Here is a 6,877-nt window from a genome sequence, read left to right on the forward strand (position 1 = left end):
AACTTGCAATACTTGTCTTAATAATCATACAAGCACAACTTTTATGCTCCCACTATCATGATGATTATTATCCTATAAGCATAACACTTATGCTCCCACTAGCTTTGACATGTACTCAGAAAACAACTAAACTTCTAGAAAACAATACCTATTGAATTTCTTAAGTTCATATTTCTAATACCTAATGCTTGGATAATCTTTTATCTAAGCTTCTTAATCTTATACACCTTTGCCTTAGATAGCTCATATGTGTGTCTAAACAATTCAGACTAATTGCCAAATCTCACAATTCGGATTATGGAAAGGGATACCGTAAGCATAATTGAATTTGAGAATACAATTTCACAATCACTATCTTCTTAAAATCTCTCTTAGTGAAAGCATTTCCTCACAATCATCTTCATGAAGGAGGGAATCTTATGACACTTAGATTTTAATGGTGTATGTGTTCCTATCCATGCGAATTTGTCAAAACCAAAGTTTGCGACAAATCCAAACTCATATGGACCGAACCTTCTCAATCTTGATCTCTTGCCTTATGGTAACACGGCTGCCCACCATGTCTTCCAAGTAGTTAAGTAGCTCACCATTTCCTATTAATGTACTTTTGATTGATCAAAGTTCTTGCCTTTTATGCGTTCAAATGAGAACTCATAGAACTCACATGCATAATTAACTCAATTGGAACCACACAGAAACAAGATAGTGTCAACACGATAGGTTGTAAACCTGAAGTCGTGTGCTAGTGATGATCGATAACGTTTATTCTTGATTAGTTCTTGAAACTTTTCAAGACCATTAAGACTCCCATTGGCTCCTTGACATATAAGATTCTTTTTTCAATAAACATTTCTCGACAAAAAAATATTCAAGAGTTAGTGTAGCTTTTATCAAGACAAAACACTTCACAAAATTCGTCCTAGTTGGTCTTTGTCTTATCCTAGACATCACAACTTTCCAATTTCAAATGTGCAAGAATAAGAAAACCTTTTCAAATTCTACATTTGATGAATGTTATAAACTTTCTTAAGACTTGTCACTTAATGTTACAATCTTAACTCTAAGACTTGTTTTTGGAACGAAGAATGATTGCCTTCTTGATTTAACTATTTCTTCAATTCTCGATTCCTCTTCTTAGACATACAATTGCACTAAGACTCACTTAGAGGATCAATTGAGATATGGTTCTTAATCATTAAGACCTATCATAAAACATAATAAAAAGTACTCTCCCTTCTTCTTAGAATAGAGAAACTTTTATCTTTCTGCCTACTTGATTCTTCTTATTCGTTCTGCTATTGATTGAAACTCTTTCAATCAATTCAGAATTACACTTAATCTCATAAGTATAATCATATTTACTTAACCTTAGTAAATCATGACGAATATCTTTGTTACTCTTGTGGTGGATTTGATGAACACACAACTTTGTGTACTCGATCTCCTAGTCCTTCACTTGACACTTTGTCAAAGAATTTGTCTAAATTTCCAAATATGAAATTTCTCATTCATCATGCAACTAAGTTGTATAATTCCAAGTTTATGTCCAATTGAAACTTGGGTGATGAGAAACTTTCCTTATTTGGTAAATTCTTGACATTTCCACAAATAACATAATTAAGAATCTAATCCATTATTTCTAATAATAGAAACTTTCAAACATCAATTTTTCATACATGCCATTGTAAGGATAAATAAATAATATAAAATCAAATTTTATTTTATTGCGGAAAAATTTGTTCTTACAATGCAATTCAATTGAAAAACTATGTTAATACATATTTCTTAGCAATCTATTCTAACTCCAAGTAGTAGCTCAAAATTTAATCTTCAAACAATGCGATCGAAAACCATTTCTTCACGATTAGATTCGGCTCACTTCTTCCCTTAAGCTTCCTCTCTTTTCTATGATCCTACAAAACACCAAATGTAATCTTATCACATCATGTATTAAGAATCTAGAATAGGAACTTAAAAGAGTTAGTTAATGGATTTTACCTAAAGTAGAGTCATACGTTTTGACTCTCCCATCTCTTAGATCTCTTAGGTAAATAGGGCAGCTTCGTCTCCATTGCCCTTTCTCTTGGCAATAAAAGCAAATTGACTCTTTTGGAACAGCACATGGAACTACTTCAGACTTTTCCTTTCTCTTATGATCAAACTTTATGATCATGGCATGCCTTTCGTTGCTATTGCCTATATCCATAGAGATCTAGAAGGCGGATTCATCTATCCACTTTGCTTTTCCAGTGCGCCAAACCATTGTTGATTCAACAGCAATAAGCATATAGGTGAGATCGATGAGGGTCACATCGTGGTTCATCATATAGTACTCTCTTACGAACTTACTATATGAGTCAGAAAGCGACTGAAGAACCCAGTCAACAGCCAGCTCCTCACAGACAATGGATCCCAACATTCTTAACCACTACTAGAATATAGGCCTTTAATGACGCGCAAACCACGACACGCAATGATCTACAATACACATAAGCATGCGTCTTTAAAATAATGTCATCTCTTCTAAAATTTAAAGGATAGTGGACATGCATTTTTGCGTGCCCTTAAAATTAGTGCCAGAACAAAAAAAAAAAAAAAAAAAAAAAAAAAAAAAAAAAAGCACAGAGGGCACTCAGCATAAAAGGCATGTCGTGTAAGTGTGTCGTTTTATAAAGTTTTCATCAAACGCGCGTTCTCCATAAGGGGAAATCAAATCCAAAAAAATTAGAAAACCCCGCCTAGGCGATTTAGGGTTCATTCCATCCTTCTGGTTGTTTCCATCTCCGCTCTTCATCTCCCAACTATGATTTATCTAATCTGAAAAAAAGAGAAATCCTATAGCAAATTCCACCCTCCCCTTCTCTCAAATTTTCTTCATAAGTATGATAATCACCAATTTTGTGCAACCCCTTCTTGGTCGCCTTATTTCCACACCACTGGAACAAGTGAAGCAAGGTCATCCATCAATAACGCCAAAGCAAACTCCACCCTCCCCTTCTTTCAATTTCTCTCAGATTAGGGTTCATGAAAGCTCTTGAATGCTCCTAAAAGACTGCAAAGTGATTTAGGGTTCGTTTCATCCTCTCATATCTCTATTACGCTTGAACCCTAATTTCAGACATCAGTGTCTCCTTTTTTTTTCTTGGGACTTCATTCTCATTCCTTCTTGCCTAATCAATAAATTTCTTCCAGGAATATAAGAGACAAAGAAGATGGTTATAAACCTCCAACCTGATGACTGGTAAATAAAAACTTTTTTCCATTAATGGTTCCTGGTTTTCTACGTCAATGATTATCCATGTATACGATTCCTTATGTTACTCAAGTTCCTTACTTTCACTTTTGCAATGACATTTGGATATTTCTTTTTTGGTTTTTTCCTTTATCAATGATTATCCTTGTCTACGATTTCTTTTTTGATTATCCATGTCTACAATTCCATATTGACATTTGGATATTTCTCTTTTGTTTTTTTTCCTTTATTATCTGTTAATTTGGAAATGAGTTTTTAATAAAATGATTGACCTGGTTTTGTTTTCAACCAGTATGGATATAAATCAGATTATTGTAGTTTCAGTGAAGATCTTTTCATCTCATTCCTTGATGGCATCTCATAAATTGCTTTTTCACGTGGAGGTCATCTACTAAGGGTTCTACTAATTCGATTCAAACAAATTGTGCAAATTACATGTGCCCAGGTAGATAGATACTTTTTACTTTTTACTACTTCTTGTCTTCGTCTTAGTTTGGTTAATTCTTGTTGATGATTTGCTTATTTTTGTTATGATTGTTTGAGTAGGCTGACACTGTGGCAAGTAGTTCGGGAGTTATGTTTGATAGTGTTTTAAAGACAAGATGTGAGATAACTGAATATGGATGGACTAAAGATCGGGCTCCTGTAGATACATTTTTCATGGGATTAGCTACAAGAATTCGTGAACACAATGATTATGAGGAAAAGGTTTGGTTTTTATGTATTCTGTCTTCAAAGTTTTATAAATTGGTCATTGGAATAGCTGTTGTAGGAAACAAACTTTGTGAATTCCTTGTTATGAACAACCCAGAAAACAGAAACCAAAGGAAAATGGCAGACTAAGAAGAAAATAGAAAACAGGAGAACAATACAGGAAGAAAAACGACTCTGTTATGATACTTCTAAACTCTCTCTTATTAAAAAAACGGAAACACTACATGTATTTATAGGGAAACAAAGAAAAGAGTCTTAAACCTTACGTACTACTTGTTGAACAAGTAAACAACTAACTAGCTTCCTAAACTAATTCAAAATCTAAAAGATAGATAGGTATTTCCCAAAATACCCCTAGGTATAATTTGTCCCATATTTCTGGATTAACCCAACAGCAGCATTATGTGTAATTGTTACCACTTGTGTCTATTACTTCAGGATGTTAAAGATAAGATGGTTGTTCCTATGGGTGTCAAAAAAACCCAAACCTGACTAACCCGACCCTAACCGAACCCGAATAAGACTAATAGGGTTGGGTTTATTAGGGTCTGAATGTTGAAAGCGGGTTATTCGGGTTAACCCGATTAACCCATACCTTAATAGGTTCGGGTTTCGGGTTGGATAGATTTTGTTTATTTGGGTTCGGGTCAACCCGATTAACCCGCTCTAGCCCATCAGCTTTAAATTAATTAAACATTTTCACATTTATGTTGTACTACTAGCCTAGTTTGTACCTCATGAACTCAACTAATCAAACAAGTTATTTCTTATCTGCATGATATGTGTTTATCGTGAGTCTCATAGCTAATTTCATGCATATATAGTCCTCAAGTAAGTTACTTTTTAAACCTTGTGGTATGTCTGCTGTTATTAGCAAAATGCAAGAATATATACTTATCGGAAAAATGATTTTTTTTAGTTTATGAAACTTGATACAGGAACATATATTTAATAACAATTTTTTAGTTTTTGAAATTTGGTCGGCATTTGAGTATATGTGTCTTTGTTTTGCATAATATGAAATTGATTTTGAAATGATTGAACTTTACATAAAGTGGCTTCATATATAACATAAAATAGATTTTTCCTTCCATTATACATTTTCAACGCTACATAAGTATCTAATAGACTAAATGGCACAATATTAAACTATCTTACATTTAAAATTCTTAGACAACATTATACCCGATTAACCCGACAAACCCGGCCCTTTTAACATGACACCCGATTAACCCGACCCCGACCCATACCTTAATAGGGTCGGGTTTAGGGTCAAAAATTCTTTTTAAAAAACCTGACTAACCCGACCCGAATAACCCGAAACCCGATCGGGTTGACCCGATTAACACCCCTAATTGTTCCTACCATACAACTGAATGTCATCCACTTGCTTGCATAGCTAAACGTACAAGTTAATAAAATTGAAGTGATTGACACAATATTACCATTATTCATTGAAAAACTAGAGAAGGGTGATGCTTCAACACCTGGCTTGTTGCCCCTCAGGGTATTATTCCTTGAATTATTTGTTTATTTTCATCATAAAGATTATATTTTGTTTGAATTTTTGTTTATATTGTTTTTTGTCAGAAGAGGCTAATACAGAACGTCTTGAGGTATGCATTTTCATTTTCAATTTCATTCTCATTCTCATTCTCATCCAATGGAGGATCCATGACCTCACCATCTGTTTTGTATCAACAATGATATTTTTTATGGCATCAGCTTTCTGTTGATGAGCAGTTGCATTTCTTGTTGTGATTTCTTGCTCCTTTTTATCCACATGAGAGAAGATGGAAGCAAACAAGTACAGATAGTGGGCTTGTGATGCGGGCCCTAGTGTGGAGGATCGGGCCCTTGCGTTCCTAGAGGCCCACGATCGTGTGACTAAAGGGGCTTCACGAAAATGGCCATAACTTTGGCTACGAATCTCCGTTTTGGGCCTACGACCAGTCAAATCGAAGCTTGGAGCAAGGAGCACGTCTAGATAAGTTCCCGAAGGGGACTTACCCATTTTTGAGTCCATAAATCGCTTTCTAAAAGGAGTTATGAGCAGTTTTTGTTATTTTTCCTTAATTTTTGGGTTTTGTTTTTGGGTTTGTATTTGGCCCATGGACTTTTAGGGTTTCATTTTAATTTCTGCTTCTTATTTAACTGTTTTTGATGTAATTTGGATGGTCAATCATCAATTTTATGAACTTTCGATTTTCTCCCAAATTCTGTGTGTTAACCCAGATTTTGAAGCCAATCCCACGGTATTCGTAGAATCAACGTGGTTTTGAAGAGATTGTCCTGGCTATTCTTTTAGAATCAACAGGTTCATTCTTGGTTATCTTTGTGTTGTTTTTTTGCGCTGCATCAGTTGGTATCAGAGCCGAATTCCTGGTTCAAAATGCCTCCGAGGAGAAACAGGACGCCCGCTAATGTTCATGAGCAAGAACTAGAAGAACGTATTATGGCACGAATGGAGGAGAGGATGGATCAAATGGTTGACCAACTGACTGATAGGATGGTCGAACTGATGAATCGAGGAGGGCAAAGGTCTCGAACACATTCTCAAGTGGAAGATGGTGAATTTGGGAACCCGTTCGGCGGCAGTGACGGTTCATATTCTGAAGATGATCTAGAAAGGCGGCCAAGGCGTGATCATAGAGGTGACAATAGGCGTTGGGAGGCCGGAATGAGAATTGATATCCCAGAATTCGACGGGGTCAGTTTGAATCCAGAGGGGTTCATCGACTGGTTGGCTACTGTTGAGGAAGTTTTTGAGTTCAAAGAAGTCCCTGAAAACAAAAGAGTGTCATTGATTGCTACCAGGCTACGTGGTAGGGCATCTGCATGGTGGCAACAACTGAAACTGACACGAGACCGGCTCGGAAAGTCAAAGGTCGTGACTTGGAGGAAGATGAA

At 35.7% G+C, this 6,877-nt stretch overlaps 1 long non-coding RNA gene across 2 annotated transcripts; it reads left to right on the top strand.

Moving 5' to 3' along the window:
• Positions 1–2,664: 2,664 nt before the first annotated feature.
• LOC111901114 (uncharacterized) lies at positions 2,665–6,184 on the top strand. 2 transcript variants are annotated; one of them, XR_006184436.2, is made up of 4 exons: positions 2,665–3,069; positions 3,193–3,241; positions 3,572–3,698; positions 3,800–6,184. It is a non-coding gene; the product is annotated as an uncharacterized LOC111901114 (long non-coding RNA). The 2 variants fall into 2 exon arrangements; XR_006184435.2 differs by having other exon boundaries at positions 2,667–3,069; positions 3,546–3,698.
• Positions 6,185–6,877: the final 693 nt, after the last annotated feature.

This window comes from Lactuca sativa, chromosome 6 (genome assembly GCF_002870075.4).
Source record: "Lactuca sativa cultivar Salinas chromosome 6, Lsat_Salinas_v11, whole genome shotgun sequence".
Lineage (NCBI taxonomy): Eukaryota > Viridiplantae > Streptophyta > Magnoliopsida > Asterales > Asteraceae > Lactuca > Lactuca sativa.